Source organism: Pseudophryne corroboree, chromosome 11, assembly GCF_028390025.1.
Source record: "Pseudophryne corroboree isolate aPseCor3 chromosome 11, aPseCor3.hap2, whole genome shotgun sequence".
Lineage (NCBI taxonomy): Eukaryota > Metazoa > Chordata > Amphibia > Anura > Myobatrachidae > Pseudophryne > Pseudophryne corroboree.
Window position 1 is genome coordinate 337,628,996 of NC_086454.1, and position 20,078 is coordinate 337,649,073.

Below are 20,078 nucleotides of genomic sequence, written 5' to 3' on the forward strand. Positions count from 1 at the left end.
CACAGAGGGTGTCAGGAGGCTACAGGCGGTGTGTTGATCTAACAGCAGCGCAGAGGGTGTCAGGAGGTGACAGGCGGTGTGTCAATGTAACAGCAGCGCAGAGGGCGTCAGGAGGTGAAAGGCGGTGTGTCCGTGTAACAGCAGCGCAGAGGGCGTCAGGAGGCGACAGGCGGTGTGTCCGTGTAATAGCAGCACAGAGGGCGTCAGAAGTCGACAGGCGGTGTGTCGGTGTAACAGCAGCAGAGATGGCGTCAGGAAATAACAGGCGGGGTGTCAGTGTAACAGCAGCACAGTGGGCGTCAGGAGGTGACAGGCAGGGTGTCAGCGTAACAGAAGCACAGAAGGCGTCAGGAGGCGACAGGCGGTGTTTCTGTGTAACAGCAGCACAGAGGGCATCAGGAGGCTACAGGCGGTGTGTCGGTGTAACAGCAGCGCAGAGGGCATCAGGAGTCGACAGGCGATGTGTTGGAGTAACAGCAGCACAGAGGGCGTCAGGAGGAGAAACGCGGTGTGTCAGCGTAACAGCAGCACAGAGAGCATCAACGAGGAAAGGCGTCTCCTGGGAACGCAGCGGGAAGAGGCACCTCCCGAAAACGTACCAGGAACATCTACCTCCAGGGAACGCAGCGGGTACAGGAGTCTCCCTGGAACGCAGTGGTTACAAGAATATCCCGGGAACGTAGCGGGTACTGGAGTTTCCCTGGAACGCAGTGGTTACAAGAATATCCCGGGAACGTAGCGGGTACTGGAGTTTCCCTGGAACGCAGTGGTTACAAGAATATCCCGGGAACGTAGCGGGTACTGGAGTTTCCCTGGAACGCAGTGGTTACAAGAATATCCCGGGAACGTAGCGGGTACTGGAGTCTCCTGGGAACGCAGCCTCCCTGGAACGCAGTGGGAACAGGCGTATCAGCGGGGTCGGCGTATCCCAGGAACGCAGCAGGTACAGGCGTCTCCCGGGAACGCAGCGGGTACAGGCATCTCCCGGGAACGCAGCGGATACAGGCGTCTCCCGGGAACAGGTGTCTCCCGGGAATGCAGCGGGTACAGGCGTCTCCCGGGAACGCAGCGGGTACCGTCGTCTCCCGGGAACGCAACTGGTACAGGCGTCTCCCGGGAACGCAGCGGATACAGACGTCTCCCGGGAACGCAGCGGGAACAAGCGTCTCCCGGAAACGCAGCGAGTAAAGGCGTCTCCCGGGAACGCAGCTGGTACAGGCGTCTCCTGGGAATGCAGTGGGTAGAGGAGTATCCCGGAAACGTAGCAGGGGAATGGGTTGATGGGTATTTGTCACGCAGTACAAGAGTGCCAATGGCAGGAATGGCTTATGGTATAAAGGCACAGGAGTGTCAGAGACTAGAATTGATGATGATAACGAGGCACAGAAGTGCTAGAGACTAGAATGGATGATGATAACGAGGCACAGAAGTGCCAGAGACTAGAATGGATGATGATAACGAGGCACAGGAGTGCTAGAGACTAGAATGGATGATGATAAAGAGGCACAGAAGTGCCAGAGACTAGAATGGATGATGATAACGAGGCACAGAAGTGTCAGAGACTAGAATGGATGATGATAACGAGGCACAGGAGTGTCAGAGACTAGAATGGATGATGATAACGAGGCAAAGGAGTGTCAGAAGCTAGAATGGATGATGATAACGAGGCACAGGAGTGTCAGAGGCTAGAATGGATGATGATAACGAGGCACAGGAGTGCCAGAGACTAGAATGGATGATAACAACGAGGCACAGGAGTATCAGAGAATAGAATGGATGATGATAACAAGGCACAGGAGTGTCAGAGGCTAGAATGGAAAAATAAGATTTTACTTACCGGTAAATCTATTTCTCGTAGTCCGTAGTGGATGCTGGGGACTCCGTAAGGACCATGGGGATAGACGGGCTCCGCAGGAGACATGGGCACTTTAAGAAAGAATTTATGTTCTGGTTAGAGATGAGCGGGTTCGGTTCCTCGGAATCCGAACCCGCCCGAACTTCATGTTTTTTTTCACGGGTCCGAGCGACTCGGATCTTCCCGCCTTGCTCGGTTAACCCGAGCGCGCCCGAACGTCATCATGACGCTGTCGGATTCTCGCGAGGCTCGGATTCTATCGCGAGACTCGGATTCTATATAAGGAGCCGCGCGTCGCCGCCATTTTCACACGTGCATTGAGATTCATAGGGAGAGGACGTGGCTGGCGTCCTCTCCATTTAGATTAGAAGAGAGAGAATGAGATTGATTTTAAACAGAGACACTTGATTTACTGGAGCTTAGGAGTACTGTAGAGAGTGCAGAGTTTAGTAGTGACTGACCACAGTGACCACCAGACAGTGCAGTTTTATTTAATATAATCCGTTCTCTGCCTGAAAAAAACGATACACAGTGACTCAGTCACATACCATATCTGTGTGCACTGCTCAGCCCAGTGTGCTGCATCATCTATGTATATATCTGACTGTGCTCACACAGCTTATAATTGTGGGGGAGACTGGGGAGCAGTGCCAGTTATAGGTTATAGCAGGAGCCAGGAGTACATATTATTAAAATTAAACAGTGCACACTTTTGCTGCAGGAGTGCCACTGCCAGTGTGACTGACCAGTGACCTGACCACACTGACCACCAGTATAGTTAGTAGTATACTATATTGTGATTGCCTGAAAAAGTTAAACACTCGTCGTGTGACTTGTGTGGTGTTTTTTTTTTTATTCTATAAAAAACTCATTCTGCTGACAGACAGTGTCCAGCAGGTCCGTCATTATATAATATATACCTGTCCGGCTGCAGTAGTGATATATATATATTTTTTATATCATTATTTATCATCCAGTCGCAGCAGACACAGTACGGTAGTTCACGGCTGTAGCTACCTCTGTGTCGGCACTCGGCAGTCCATCCATAATTGTATACCACCTACCCGTGGTTTTTTTTTCTTTCTTCTTTATACATACATACTACATCTCATTATCAACCAGTCTATATTAGCAGCAGACACAGTACAGTAGTCCACGGCTGTAGCTACCTCTGTGTCGGCACTCGGCAGTCCGTCCATAATTGTATACCACCTACCCGTGGTTTTTTTTTCTTTCTTCTTTATACATACATACTACATCTCTTTATCAACCAGTCTATATTAGCAGCAGACACAGTACAGTAGTCCACGGCTGTAGCTACCTCTGTGTCGGCACTCGGCAGTCCATCCATAATTGTATACCACCTACCCGTGGTTTTTTTTTCTTTCTTCTTTATACATACATACTACATCTCATTATCAACCAGTCTATATTAGCAGCAGACACAGTACAGTACGGTAGTCCACGGCTGTAGCTACCTCTGTGTCGGCACTCGGCAGTCCGTCCATAATTGTATACCACCTACCCGTGGTTTTTTTTTCTTTCTTCTTTATACATACATACTACATCTCTTTATCAACCAGTCTATATTAGCAGCAGACACAGTACAGTAGTCCACGGCTGTAGCTACCTCTGTGTCGGCACTCGGCAGTCCATCCATAATTGTATACCACCTACCCGTGGTTTTTTTTTCTTTCTTCTTTATACATACATACTACATCTCATTATCAACCAGTCTATATTAGCAGCAGACACAGTACAGTAGTCCACGGCTGTAGCTACCTCTGTGTCGGCACTCGGCAGTCCGTCCATAATTGTATACCACCTACCCGTGGTTTTTTTTTCTTTCTTCTTTATACATACATACTACATCTCTTTATCAACCAGTCTATATTAGCAGCAGACACAGTACAGTAGTCCACAGCTGTAGCTACCTCTGTGTCGGCACTCGGCAGTCCATCCATAATTGTATACCACCTACCCGTGGTTTTTTTTTCTTTCTTCTTTATACATACATACTACATCTCTTTATCAACCAGTCTATATTAGCAGCAGACACAGTACAGTAGTCCACGGCTGTAGCTACCTCTGTGTCGGCACTCGGCAGTCCATCCATAATTGTATACCACCTACCCGTGGTTTTTTTTTCTTTCTTCTTTATACATACATACTACATCTCTTTATCAACCAGTCTATATTAGCAGCAGACACAGTACAGTAGTCCACGGCTGTAGCTACCTCTGTGTCGGCACTCGGCAGTCCGTCCATAATTGTATACCACCTACCCGTGGTTTTTTTTTCTTTCTTCTTTATACATACATACTACATCTCTTTATTAACCAGTCTATATTAGCAGCAGACACAGTACAGTAGTCCACGGCTGTAGCTACCTCTGTGTCGGCACTCGGCAGTCCATCCATAATTGTATACTAGTATCCATCCATCTCCATTGTTTACCTGAGGTGCCTTTTAGTTGTGCCTATTAAAATATGGAGAACAAAAATGTTGAGGTTCCAAAATTAGGGAAAGATCAAGATCCACTTCCACCTCGTGCTGAAGCTGCTGCCACTAGTCATGGCCGAGACGATGAAATGCCAGCAACGTCGTCTGCCAAGGCCGATGCCCAATGTCATAGTACAGAGCATGTCAAATCCAAAACACCAAATATCAGTAAAAAAAGGACTCCAAAACCTAAAATAAAATTGTCGGAGGAGAAGCGTAAACTTGCCAATATGCCATTTACCACACGGAGTGGCAAGGAACGGCTGAGGCCCTGGCCTATGTTCATGGCTAGTGGTTCAGCTTCACATGAGGATGGAAGCACTCAGCCTCTCGCTAGAAAAATGAAAAGACTCAAGCTGGCAAAAGCAGTAGCACCGCAAAGAACTGTGCGTTCTTCGAAATCCCAAATCCACAAGGAGAGTCCGACTCCAATTGTGTCGGTTGCGATGCCTGACCTTCCCAACACTGGACGTGAAGAGCATGCGCCTTCCACCATTTGCACGCCCCCTGCAAGTGATGGAAGGAGCACCCGCAGTCCAGTTCCTGATAGTCAGATTGAAGATGTCAGTGTTGAAGTACACCAGGATGAGGAGGATATGGGTGTTGCTGGCGCTGGGGAGGAAATTGACCAGGAGGATTCTGATGGTGAGGTGGTTTGTTTAAGTCAGGCACCCGGGGAGACACCTGTTGTCCGTGGGAGGAATATGGCCGTTGACATGCCTGGTGAAAATACCAAAAAAATCAGCTCTTCGGTGTGGAAGTATTTCACCAGAAATGCGGACAACAGGTGTCAAGCCGTGTGTTCCCTTTGTCAAGCTGTAATAAGTAGGGGTAAGGACGTTAACCACCTCGGAACATCCTCCCTTATACGTCACCTGCAGCGCATTCATAATAAGTCAGTGACAAGTTCAAAAACTTGGGCCGACAGCGGAAGCAGTCCACTGACCAGTAAATCCCTTCCTCTTGTAACCAAGCTCACGCAAACCACCCCACCAACTCCCTCAGTGTCAATTTCCTCCTTCCCCAGGAATGCCAATAGTCCTGCAGGCCATGTCACTGGCAATTCTGATGATTCCTCTCCTGCCTGGGATTCCTCCGATGCATCCTTGCGTGTAACGCCTACTGCTGCTGGCGCTGCTGTTGTTGCTGCTGGGAGTCGATGGTCATCCCAGAGGGGAAGTCGTAAGACCACTTGTACTACTTCCACCAAGCAATTGACTGTCCAACAGTCCTTTGCGAGGAAGATGAAATATCACAGCAGTCATCCTACTGCAAAGCGGATAACTGAGGCCTTGACATCCTGGGTGGTGAGAAACGTGGTTCCGGTATCCATCATTACTGCAGAGCCAACTAGAGACTTGTTGGAGGTACTGTGTCCCCGGTACCAAATACCATCTAGGTTCCATTTCTCTAGGCAGGCGATACCGAAAATGTACACAGACCTCAGAAAAAGAGTCACCAGTGTCCTAAAAAATGCAGCTGTACCCAATGTCCACTTAACCACGGACATGTGGACAAGTGGAGCAGGGCAGGGTCAGGACTATATGACTGTGACAGCCCACTGGGTAGATGTATGGACTCCCGCCGCAAGAACAGCAGCGGCGGCACCAGTAGCAGCATCTCGCAAACGCCAACTCTTTCCTAGGCAGGCTACGCTTTGTATCACCGGTTTCCAGAATACGCACACAGCTGAAAACCTCTTACGGCAACTGAGGAAGATCATCGCGGAATGGCTTACCCCAATTGGACTCTCCTGTGGATTTGTGGCATCGGACAACGCCAGCAATATTGTGTGTGCATTAAATCTGGGCAAATTCCAGCACGTCCCATGTTTTGCACATACCTTGAATTTGGTGGTGCAGAATTTTTTAAAAAACGACAGGGGCGTGCAAGAGATGCTGTCGGTGGCCAGAAGAATTGCGGGACACTTTCGGCGTACAGGCACCACGTACAGAAAACTGGAGCACCACCAAAAACTACTGAACCTGCCCTGCCATCATCTGAAGCAAGAAGTGGTAACGAGGTGGAATTCAACCCTCTATATGCTTCAGAGGTTGGAGGAGCAGCAAAAGGCCATTCAAGCCTATACAATTGAGCACGATATAGGAGGTGGAATGCACCTGTCTCAAGCGCAGTGGAGAATGATTTCAACGTTGTGCAAGGTTCTGATGCCCTTTGAACTTGCCACACGTGAAGTCAGTTCAGACACTGCCAGCCTGAGTCAGGTCATTCCCCTCATCAGGCTTTTGCAGAAGAAGCTGGAGACATTGAAGGAGGAGCTAACACGGAGCGATTCCGCTAGGCATGTGGGACTTGTGGATGGAGCCCTTAATTCGCTTAACAAGGATTCACGGGTGGTCAATCTGTTGAAATCAGAGCACTACATTTTGGCCACCGTGCTCGATCCTAGATTTAAAGCCTACCTTGGATCTCTCTTTCCGGCAGACACAAGTCTGCTGGGGTTGAAAGACCTGCTGGTGAGAAAATTGTCAAGTCAAGCGGAACGCGACCTGTCAACAACATCTCCTCCTTCACATTCTCCCGCAACTGGGGGTGCGAGGAAAAGGCTCAGAATTCCGAGCCCACCCGCTGGCGGTGATGCAGGGCAGTCTGGAGCGACTGCTGATGCTGACATCTGGTCCGGACTGAAGGACCTGACAACGATTACGGACATGTCGTCTACTGTCACTGCATATGATTCTCTCACCATTGAAAGAATGGTGGAGGATTATATGAGTGACCGCATCCAAGTAGGCACGTCACACAGTCCGTACTTATACTGGCAGGAAAAAGTGGAAATTTGGAGGCCCTTGCACAAACTGGCTTTATTCTACCTAAGTTGCCCTCCCACAAGTGTGTACTCCGAAAGAGTGTTTAGTGCCGCCGCTCACCTTGTCAGCAATCGGCGTACGAGGTTACATCCAGAAAATGTGGAGAAGATGATGTTCATTAAAATGAATTATAATCAATTCCTCCGTGGAGACATTCACCAGCAGCAATTGCCTCCACAAAGTACACAGGGTGCTGAGATGGTGGATTCCAGTGGGGACGAATTGATAATCTGTGAGGAGGGGGATGTACACGGTGATATATCGGAGGATGATGATGAGGTGGACATCTTGCCTCTGTAGAGCCAGTTTGTGCAAGGAGAGATTAATTGCTTCTTTTTTGGGGGGGGTCCAAACCAACCCGTCATATCAGTCACAGTCGTGTGGCAGACCCTGTCACTGAAATGATGGGTTGGTTAAAGTGTGCATGTCCTGTTTATACAACATAAGGGTGGGTGGGAGGGCCCAAGGACAATTCCATCTTGCACCTCTTTTTTCTTTTCTTTTTCTTTGCGTCATGTGCTGTTTGGGGAGGGTTTTTTGGAAGGGCCATCCTGCGTGACACTGCAGTGCCACTCCTAGATGGGCCCGGTGTTTGTGTCGGCAACTAGGGTCGCTTATCTTACTCACACAGTCAGCTACCTCATTGCGCCTCTTTTTTTCTTTGCGTCATGTGCTGTTTGGGGAGGGTTTTTTGGAAGGGACATCCTGCGTGACACTGCAGTGCCACTCCTAGATGGGCCCGGTGTTTGTGTCGGCCACTAGGGTCGCTTATCTTACTCACACAGTCAGCTACCTCATTGCGCCTCTTTTTTTCTTTGCGTCATGTGCTGTTTGGGGAGGGTTTTTTGGAAGGGACATCCTGCGTGACACTGCAGTGCCACTCCTAGATGGGCCCGGTGTTTGTGTCGGCCACTAGGGTCGCTTATCTTACTCACACAGTCAGCTACCTCATTGCGCCTCTTTTTTTCTTTGCGTCATGTGCTGTTTGGGGAGGGTTTTTTGGAAGGGACATCCTGCGTGACACTGCAGTGCCACTCCTAGATGGGCCCGGTGTTTGTGTCGGCCACTAGGGTCGCTTATCTTACTCACACAGTCAGCTACCTCATTGCGCCTCTTTTTTTCTTTGCGTCATGTGCTGTTTGGGGAGGGTTTTTTGGAAGGGACATCCTGCGTGACACTGCAGTGCCACTCCTAGATGGGCCCGGTGTTTGTGTCGGCCACTAGGGTCGCTTATCTTACTCACACAGCTACCTCATTGCGCCTCTTTTTTTCTTTGCGTCATGTGCTGTTTGGGGAGGGTTTTTTGGAAGGGCCATCCTGCGTGACACTGCAGTGCCACTCCTAGATGGGCACGGTGTTTGTGTCGGCCACTAGGGTCGCTTATCTTACTCACACAGCTACCTCATTGCGCCTCTTTTTTTCTTTGCGTCATGTGCTGTTTGGGGAGGGTTTTTTGGAAGGGCCATCCTGCGTGACACTGCAGTGCCACTCCTAGATGGGCACGGTGTTTGTGTCGGCCACTAGGGTCGCTTAGCTTAGTCATCCAGCGACCTAGGTGCAAATTTTAGGACTAAAAATAATATTGTGAGGTGTGAGGTATTCAGAATAGACTGAAAATGAGTGGAAATTATGGTTTTTGAGGTTAATAATACTTTGGGATCAAAATGACCCCCAAATTCTATGATTTAAGCTGTTTTTTAGGGTTTTTTGAAAAAAAACACCCGAATCCAAAACACACCCGAATCCGACAAAAAAAATTCGGTGAGGTTTTGCCAAAACGCGGTCGAACCCAAAACACGGCCGCGGAACCGAACCCAAAACCAAAACACAAAACCCGAAAAATTTCAGGCGCTCATCTCTAGTTCTGGTGTGCACTGGCTCCTCCCTCCATGCCCCTCCTCCAGACCTCAGTTAGAGAAACTGTGCTCAGAAGAGCTGACAGTACAAGGAAAGGATTTTGGTAATCCAGGGCAAGATTCATACCAGCCACACCAATCACACCGTATAACATGTGATAACAACCAGTTAACAGTATTACAAATAACAGAGCATCAGGTCAAACCCTGATGCAACCATAACTTAACCCTTATTGAAGCAATAACTATATACAAGTATTGCAGAAGAAGTCCGCACTTGGGACGGGCGCCCAGCATCCACTACGGACTACGAGAAATAGATTTACCGGTAAGTAAAATCTTATTTTCTCTAACGTCCTAGTGGATGCTGGGGACTCCGTAAGGACCATGGGGATTATACTAAAGCTCCCAAACGGGCGGGAGAGTGCGGATGACTCTGCAGCACCGATTGAGCAAACACAAGGTCCTCCTCAGCCAGGGTTTCAAACTTGTAAAACTTTGCAAAAGTGTTTGAACCTGACCAAGTAGCCGCTCGGCAAAGCTGTAATGCCGAGACCCCTCGGGCAGCCGCCCAAGAAGGGCCCACCTTCCTTGTGGAATGGGCCTTAACTGATTTTGGCAGCGGCAATCCAGCCGCAGAATGAGCCTGCTGAATCATGTTACAGATCCAGTGAGCAATAGTTTGCTTTGAAGCAGGAGCACCAAGCTTGTTGGAAGCATACAGGATAAACAAAGACTGTTTTCCTGACCCTAGCCGTTCTGGCTACATAAACCTTCAAAGCCCTGACCACATCAAGTAACTCGGAATCCTCCAAGTCAGTAGTAGCCACAGGCACCACAATAGGTTGGTTTATATGAAAGGATAAAACCACTTTCGGCAGAAATTGTGGACAGGTCCGCAATTCTGCTCTATCCGCATGAAAAACCAGATAGGGGCTTTTATGTGACAAAGCCGCCAACTCTGACACACGGCTAGCCGAAGCCAAGGCTAATAGCATGACCACCTTCCACGTGAGATATTTCAACTCCACCGTTTTGAGTGGTTCAAACCAGTGGGATTTCAGGAAACTCAACACTACGTTAAGATCCCAAGGTGCCACTGGAAGCACAAAAGGGGGCTGAATATGCAGCACTCCCTTTACAAACGTCTGAACTTCAGGTAAAGAAGCCAACTCCTTTTGAAAGAAAATGGATAGGGCCGAAATCTGGACCTTAATGGAACCCAATTTTAGGCCCAAATTCACTCCGGACTGTAGGAAGTGAAGGAAACGGCCCAGCTGGAATTCCTCCGTAGGAGCATTCCTGGCCTCACACCAAGCAACATATTTTCGCCATATACGGTGATAATGTTGAGCTGTCACGTCCTTCCTAGCCTTTATCAGCGTAGGAATTACCTCATCCGGAATGCCTTTCTCTGCTAGGATCCGGCGTTCAACCGCCGTGCCGTCAAACGTAGCCGCGGTAAGTCTTGGAACAGACAGGGCCCCTGTTGCAACAAGTCCTGTCTTAGAGGAAGAGGCCACGGGTCCTCTGTGAGCATTTCTTGCAGATCTGGATACCAAGTCCTTCGTGGCCAATCTGGAACAATGAGTATTGTTCTCACTCCTCTTTTTCTTATTATCCTCAGCACCTTGGGTATGAGAGGAAGAGGACGAAATACATAGACCGACTGGAACACCCACGGTGTCACCAGGGCGTCTACAGCTATCGCCTGAGGGTCTCTTGACCTGGCGCAATACCTCTGTAGCTTTTTGTTGAGGCGGGATGCCATCATGTCCACCTGTGGCAGTTCCCACCGACTTGTAATCTGTGAGACTTCCTGATGAAGTCCCCACTCTCCCGGGTGGAGGTCGTGTCTGCTGAGGAAGTCTGCTTCCCAGTTGTCCACTCCCGGGATGAACACTGCTGACAGTGCGCTTACGTGATTCTCCGCCCAGCGAAGAATTCTGGTGGCTTCCGCCATCGCCACTCTGCTCCTTGTGCCGCCTTGGCAGTTTACATGAGCCACTGCGGTGATGTTGTCTGACTGAATCAGAACCGGTTGGTCGCGAAGCAGGGTCTCCGCTTGACGTAGGGCGTTGTATATGGCCCTTAGTTCCAGGATGTTGATGTGAAGGCAAGTCTCTTGACTTGACCACAGACCTTGGAAATTTCTTCCCTGTGTGACTGCACCCCAACTTGCGTCCGTGGTCACCAGGACCCAGTCCTGAATGCCGAATCTGCGGCCCTCGAGAAGGTGAGCGCTTTGCAGCCACCACAGGAGTGACACTCTAGCCCTGGGGGATAGGGTGATTAACCGATGCATCTGAAGATGTGATCCGGACCACTTGTCCAGTAAGTCCCATTGAAAAGTCCTCGCATAGAACCTGCCGAAGGGAATGGCCTCGTATGATGCCACCATCTTTCCCAGGACACGAGTGCAGTGATGCACTGACACCTGTTTTGGTTTTAATAGGTTCCTGACCAGTGTCACGAGCTCCTGAGCTTTCTCCATCGGGAGATAAACCCTTTTCTGGTCTGTGTCTAGAATCATGCCCAGGAAAGGCAGACGAGTCGTAGGAACCAACTGAGACTTTGGAATATTTAGAATCCAGCCGTGTTGCCGTAACACTTCCAGAGAAAGTGAGACGCTGATCGGCAACTGCTCTCTTGATCTCGCTGTTATGAGGAGATCGTCCAAGTATGGGATAATTGTGACTCCTTGCTTCCGCAGGAGTACCATCATTTCCGCCATTACCTTGGTAAATATTCTCGGTGCCGTGGAGAGACCAAACGGCAACGTCTGAAATTGGTAATGACAATCCTGTACCACAAATCTCAGGTACGCCTGATGAGGTGGATAAATGGGGACATGAAGGTATGCATCCTTTATGTCCAGAGACACCATAAAATCCCCCCCTTCCAGGCTTGCGATGACCGCTCTCAGCGATTCCATCTTGAACTTGAACCTTTTCAGGTATATGTTCAGGGATTTTAAATTCAATATAGGTCTGACCGAACCGTCCAGTTTCGGGACTACAAACATGGTCGAATAATAACCCCTTCCTTGTTGAAGGAGGGGAACCTTGACCACCACCTGTTGAAGATAAAATTTGTGAATTGCAGTTAACACTATTTCCCTCTCGTGGGGGGAAGCTGGCAGGGCCAATTTGAGGTATCAGTGAGGGGGCATCTCCTCGAATTCCAGCTTGTATCCCTGAGACACAATATCTATTGCCCAGGGATCCAACTGGGAGTGAACCCACTTGTGGCTGAAATTTCGAAGACGTGCCCCCACCGGGCCTAGCTCCGCCTGTGGAGCCCCAGCGTCATGCAGTGGATTTTGTAGAGGCCGGGGAGGACTTCGGTTCCTGGGAACTAGCTGTGTTGTGCAGCTTCTTTCCTCTGCCTCTGGCAAGAAAGGACGCACCTCGGACTTTCTTGTTTTTCTGTGATCGAAAGGACTGCATTTGATAATAAGGTGCTCTCTTAGGCTGTGAGGAAACATATGGCAAAAAATTTGACTTTCCAGCAGTAGCTGTGGAGACCAGGTCCGAGAGACCCTCCCCAAACAATTCCTCACCCTTGTAAGGTAAAACCTCCATATGCCTTTTTGAGTCGGCATCACCTGTCCATTGCCGAGTCCACAGGACCCTTCTGGAAGAAATTGACATAGCATTTATTCTAGAACCCAGTAGACTAATGTCTCTTTGAGCATCTCTCATATATAGGACAGCGTCTTTAATATGCCCCAAGGTCAACAATATAGTATCCTTGTCTAAGGTATCAATTTCCTCAGACACGGTATCCGTCCATGCTGCTACCGCACTACACACCCAGGCCGACGCGATCGCCGGCCTCAGTAAGGTACCTGAATGTGTATAAATGGACTTCAGGGTAACCTCCTGTTTGTGATCCGCAGCATCTTTGAGGGTAGCCGTATCCTGTGACGGCAGGGCTACTTTCTTGGATAAGCATGTTAAAGCTTTGTCCACCTTAGGGGAGGATTCCCAGCGTAACCTGTCCGTTGGCAGGAAAGAATACGCCATAAGAATCCTTTTGGAAATCTGCAGTTTTTTTATCTGGAGATTCCCAAGCCTTTTCACATAACTCATTTAGCTCGTGTGAAGGGGGAAAGGTTACCTCCGGCTTCTTTTCCCCATACATATGAACCCTCTTGTCAGGGACTGGGGTTTCCTCTGTGATGTGCAACACATCCTTAATTGCTATAATCATATAACGGATGGATTTAGCCAATTTAGGCTGTAACTTTGCATCATCGTAATCGACACTGGAGTCAGAATCCATGTCGGTATCTGTGTCAACATTTTGGAATAGTGGGCGCTTCTGAGACCCTGACGGCCTCTGCGACATAGGATCAGGCACGGGTTGGGACCCTGACTGTCCTGAGGCTTCAGCTTTTTCTAACCTTTTATGCAAGGAATTAACATTATCATTTAAAACCTTCCACATATCCATCCAATCAGGTGTCGGCGCCGTCGGCGGAGACACCACATTCATTTGCTCCCGCTCTGATTCCACATAGCCAGGCCCGGCGCTACCCGCTCAGCAAAGGGATGCAAAGCAGGTAGGCGCCAGGGTTGGAGAGGCGCCTACCTGCTTTGCATCCCCGCTGCTGCGCCGGGGCCCCTACTGCTGCTGCCGGCTGCTGTGCCCCCCCTCCTGACAGTAGGTGTGTGTTGCAAACCTTGTCAGCCCTCTCGCTACAAGTCCGGAGAGGCCGGGGGGCGGGGCCTTCACGGGAGACTTCAAGGCAGCCTGTGTGCACACTGAGATGCCGTCTGAAGCAGGGCTTTGCTTCCCTGTGGCTGGCCCCTCCCACCACACTCAGCAGTGTGTATCATCAGCCCAGCAGCAGCAGCAGCAGCTCCTCAGCTCTCACTGGGTGTTCCCTCCCACACTGTCCTCAGGTCAGCTCTATGTACTGTGGCACTGGGTGTAATATGGAAGGGGGGGGCTGTGTATAAGAATATGTAAGCTGGTACAGAGTGTAATATAGGGGAGGGGGGTATGTGTGCTGTGTATAGTGTCATGTGTAGGGTGTAATATGGGGGGGGGGGCTGTGTCTAATGCCATGTGCTGGGTGTAATATGGGGGGGCTGTGTATAATGTCATGTGCTGGGTGCAATATGGGGGGGGCTGTGTATAATGTCATGTGCTGGGTGCAATATGGGGGGGGGGGCTGTGTATAATGTCATGTGCTGGGTGCAATATGGGGGGGGCTGTGTATAATGTCATGTGCTGGGTGCAATATGGGGGGGGGCTGTGTATAATGTCATGTGCTGGGTGCAATATGGGGGGGCTGTGTATAATGTCATGTGCTGGGTGTAATGTGGGGGGCACTGTGTATATGTGTGTAAGCGGCACTGGTACAGGGGGCGTTACGTGTGTAAGCGGCACTGGTACAGGGGGCGTTAGGTGTGTAAGCGGCACTGGTACAGGGGGCGTTACGTGTGTAAGCGGCACTGGTACAGGGGGCGTTACGTGTGTAAGCGTCACTGGTACAGGGGGCGTTACGTGTGTAAGCGGCACTGGTACAGGGGGCGTTACGTGTGTAAGCGTCACTGGTACAGGGGGCGTTACGTGTGTAAGCGTCACTGGTACAGGGGGCGTTACGTGTGTAAGCGTCACTGGTACAGGGGGCGTTACGTGTGTAAGCGTCACTGGTACAGGGGGCGTTATGTGTGTAAGCGGCACTGGTACAGGGGGCGTTATGTGTGTAAGCGGCACTGGTACAGGGGGCGTTACGTGTGTAAGCGTCACTGGTACAGGGGGCGTTACGTGTGTAAGCGGCACTGGTACAGGGGGCGTTACGTGTGTAAGCGTCACTGGTACAGGGGGGGCGTTACGTGTGTAAGTGTCACTGGTACAGGGTGGCGTTACGTGTGTAAGTGTCACTGGTACAGGGGGGGCGTTACGTGTGTAAGTGTCACTGGTACAGGGGGCGTTACGTGTGTAAGCGGCACTGGTACAGGGGGCGTTACGTGTGTAAGCGGCACTGGTACAGGGGGCGTTACGTGTGTAAGCGTCACTGGTACAGGGGGCGTTATGTGTGTAAGCGGCACTGGTACAGGGGGCGTTATGTGTGTAAGCGGCACTGGTACAGGGGGCGTTACATGTGTAAGCGGCACTGGTACAGGGGGCGTTATGTGTGTAAGCGGCACTGGTACAGGTGGCGTTACATGTGTAAGCGGCACTGGTACAGGGGGCGTTATGTGTGTAAGCGGCACTGGTACAGGGGGCGTTATGTGTGTAAGCGGCACTGGTAGAGGGGGCGTTACATGTGTAAGCGGCACTGGTACAGAGGGTGTTACGTGTGTAAGCGGCACTGGTACAGGGGGCGTTATGTGTGTAAGCGGCACTGGTACAGGTGGCGTTACATGTGTAAGCGGCACTGGTACAGAGGGTGTTACGTGTGTAAGCGGCACTGGTACAGGGGGCGTTATGTGTGTAAGCGGCACTGGTACAGGGGGTGTTACGTGTGTAAGCGTCACTGGTACAGGGGGCGTTACGTGTGTAAGCGGCACTGGTACAGGTGGCGTTACGTGTGTAAGCGGCACTGGTACAGGGGGCGTTATGTGTGTAAGCGGCACTGGTACAGGGGGCGTTATGTGTGTAAGCGGCACTGGTACAGGTGGCGTTACATATGTAAGCGGCACTGGTACAGGGGGCGTTATGTGTGTAAGCGGCACTGGTACAGGGGGCGTTATGTGTGTAAGCGGCACTGGTACAGGGGGCGTTACGTGTGTAAGCGGCACTGGTACAGGGGGCGTTACGTGTGTAAGCGTCACTGCTGTAGGGGGAGTTACATGTGTAAGTGCCACTACTACAGTGGACGTTGTGTATAAGTGGAACTACCACAGGGGGCGTTATGTGTGTAAGCGTCACTACTACAGGGAGAATTATGCGTAAAAGCATTGTGTGCTCTGTCCCTTTTTAAAGTATGGGAGGGCGCAAATTTATAGTTTGCAGGGAGGCGCCAGACACCCTAGCACCGGCCCTGCACATAGCCTTCCTCATCAGACATGTCGACACAAGCGTACCGACACACCACACACACAGGGAATGCCCTTTTTGAAGACAATTCCCCCATAAGGCCCTTTGGAGAGACAGAGAGAGAGTATGCCAGCACACATCCCAGCGCTATAAACCCAGGAATAACACAGTAACTTAATGTTAACCCAGTAGCTGCTGTTTATATATTGTTTTTTGCGCCTAATTATGTGCCCCCCCTCTCTTTTTACCCTTTTCTACCGTGTATCTGCAGGGGAGAGCCTGGGGAGCTTCCTCTCAGCGGAGCTGTGGAGAAAAAATGGCGCTGGTGAGTGTGGAGGAAGAAGCTCCGCCCCCTCGGCGGCGGGCTTCTGTCCCGCTTAAATATGCAATTTTTGGCGGGGGCTCATACATATATACAGTGCCCAGCTGTATATATGTTTAACTAATGCCAAAAGAGGTCCCAAATACTGCCCAGGGTGCCCCCCTGCGCCCTGCACCCTTACAGTGACCGGAGTATGTGAGGTGTGTGGGAGCAATGGCGCACAGCTGCAGTGCTGTGCGTTACCTCAGTGAAGAACGGAGTCTTCTGCTGCCTGTGAAGTCTTCTTTGCTTCTCATACTCACCCGGCTTCTGTCTTCCGGCTCTGCGAGGGGGACGGCGGCGCGGCTCTGGGATCGGACGGCGAGGGTGAGATCCTGCGTACGATCCCTCTGGAGCTAATGGTGTCCAGTAGCCTAAGAAGCAGGACCTATCTGCAGAGAGTAGGGCTGCTTCTCTCCCCTCAGTCCCACGATGCAGGGAGTCTGTTACCAGCAGAGCTCCCTGAAAATAAAAAACCTAACAAAATACTTTCTCTCAGCAAACTCAGGAGAGCTCACTGAAAAGCACCCAGCTCGTCTGGGCATAGTATCAAACTGAGGTCTGGAGGAGGGGCATAGAGGGAGGAGCCAGTGCACACCAGGAACTAAATTCTTTCTTAAAGTGCCCATGTCTCCTGCGGAGCCCGTCTATCCTCATGGTCCTTACGGAGTCCCCAGCATCCACTAGGACATTAGAGAAATGATAACGAGGCACAAGAGTGTCTTTGACTAGAATGGATGATGATAACGAGGCACAGGGGTGTCAGAGACTAGAATGGATGATGATAATGAGGCACAGGAGTGCAAGAAACTGATGACTGATGATAACGAGGCACAGGAGTGTAAGAGACTAGAATGGATGGTGATAATGAGGCACAGGAGGGTCAGAGACTTGAATGGGTGATGATAACGAGGCACAGGAGTTTCAGAGACTTGAATGGATGATGATAACGAGGCACAGGAAGAAACTGATGGCTGATGAGCGCTACACTGGGTCTAATCAGTAGAAGAGCCGGCATGTGATAGATGGGGATGCATTCGGCATCCTAGAGGTCGGGATGCCAGCGGTCACATGACCGACGCCGGAATCCCAACACCACTCAGGAGACCGCCGCTGGAAGATAGCCGACATCCTGAAGGTAAGTATAGTGGACCTGAAGGAACTCGGCAGGGAGGTTGTTCCAAACATCTTGGAGAACTAACCCCAGATCTGTGGATGTAGGTTTGCTCAGATCCTTCTGTCTCTTCATGTAATCCCAGACAGACTCCATGATAATGAGATCAGGGCTCTGTGGGGACCATATCATCACTTCCAGCACTCCTTGTTCTTCTTTATGCTGAATATAGTTCTTAATGGCATGTTTGCATGTTTGGGGTCATTGTCCGCCTGCAGAGTACATTTGGAGTCAATCAGAAGCCTCCCTGATGGTACTGTATGTTGGATAAGTACCTGTCTGTATTTCTCAGCGGCTCTTCCTCTGCGTCCTTTAAAGAACTACTCGATAAAAAGTTGGAAGGTTGTCTGAAGTCCATTTTTATAGGCTCCAGGGTCGTTATCCTATTAGCCTCGGCTTGGGTGGCTCGAGCAATGGAGACTTGGGACCCTACTCAGTACGGATTGCAAATTCTGCTAAAAAGGGGGCCGCCCATTGCAGGGCAAGGCCGCACATCATGCTACCCGCCACCCATCGACTGCGACCACGCTCTAATTGTGATCGCACTGCAATTAGTGCTTGGTCGCAGAAACTAGGGAAGCCTAGTCCCGTCGCCATTTTTTTAGGTCGGAGCAGCTGCATGTGACGACATGCAGCCATCCCGAAAACGCTGCCTACACACCTCCATTTCCCCTGCGCCGCCCCCGTAATGGTTCACAAACGCCCCCGCCCACCCCGCGAATGCCCCTGCAATCAGGCAGAGGCATTCACAGTTAATGCGCGCTGACCGATGGGACCGGCGCGAGTGCACTGCAACCTTATCTCAGAAATTGCGGTCTGAATAAGTCCCTGTGGCCGGCAAACTCATTGAGGGCCTACACAGCGATTCGTCCAGGAATTCCCTTCTGGAATTGGCGGAACGCTTTGTGGTGCAGCTGAATGTGTGAGGTCGGGCAAGATGGCACTCAGGTGGCTTCCAAAGTTTCAGCTACGACTGGCTCGGCCCAAATGGCTCTTTGGCTCCGCTCTTGAACTGTGTATTCAGAATCAAAACATTCCTTGGAAGCTCTTCCTTTTGGTGAGGGCTTTCTCTTTGGACCAGAGCTGGATAACATTTTTACCCAAGCTACCGACGGTAAAACCACTTTTCTTCCAGTCAGAGGGCGGTTGCTCCAGGGTGGGGCAATTTGTTCTCTTGTTCTTTAACCCAGAGCACCAACCTAATCCGGTGAACGGGGAAGAGATATTTGCCTAGATCACACAAAATGCATATCTCCCAACTGCCCCGATTTTCGTGGGACAGTCCCGTTTTTTGGGGACTATCCCGCTGTCCCACCCGTGGGCCACAGTGTCCCGCGATGGGGGGGCAGTTGGGAGACTCTGTCTCTCGCTGCCCTGCTTAGCAGAGTAGCGGTGAATAGACACTGTACGCATGCGCACTGCATCTATTCATAGGTGACAGAAGGAGAGGGGGCATGCCAACAGCTCAGAGAGCGCTGGGCGTGCCCCCTCAGTGACAAAAACGGTTGCTTGCGATCACGGCACTCCCGTGAAGCCATGCGCCCTTTCCGTCAAGTCACGCCCCCTTTCAGAAATCAGGCATGGCTCCGCCGCACAGATGTCCCTCTTCCCCTGCAGCCAATGTTGAGAGGTATGCAAAATGTGGTCACCACCGCTAACTACCGCTCAGGCCTACTGCCTGCACGTGCCCTCAGGCCTAATGTCTGGCAGCCTGGTGGTCTAGCGAGGAGTGAAAGTAGGGGGTGAGGACCCAGGGATGCCTACCAGTAACGTTGGGAGAGGCTGCAGCTGGGAGCTTCATCAGCTCTTTTGCATCCCACACACTGTAGTTCTCTCCACCGGTCTTCAGCTTCTTCCTTTGCTTCCGCCGTTGGCCGCCATCTTCCACGCTCCATCGGATCTTCTATTGCCACTGCCGAGGATTCCACCGCACCTCTTCTTCCGCCACCCGCTCTTCTTTCTTCAGGAGCTCTTCCCTGCTCCCTCTCCAGCACCCGACTGAGCTCTCACGCTCGCAGCATCTAATATAAGATGCTGGGAGGGGCAAAGCTATGATGTGGCAAGCTCCAATTGGTTCACTGCGGCTGCTCCTGATTGGCCACCGGCTCGCGACCGTGACACAAAAAGCTGTAGAGAGCTGCTGCGCCCTAGACGGCCGCAGTGATGGTATCTGATGGATGTCGCTCAACAACCAGTACAGTAGCAACAAGAAAGATTAGATAACACTTCTGCGCACATCACACGTCACGTATAAAAATGGAGTCTTATGAAAACATCTCTAAAATGTTCAATCGTGTTGAATAATCAGAAATGGTGCTGAATGTATCTTTTAAAGTCTAACGTCCCTCAAAAAAGAAGAGATGAAAGGACTGATCGTGTAGTAGGTTTATTCTAAAGTTTTTCTTTTGTAAACTCTTCTTATGTAGATACAAGTATTCGTACCATACTCACGTAAAAACTTGGTGATATCCTCATATAAAGGTATCTTTTTGGTCTTACGTCC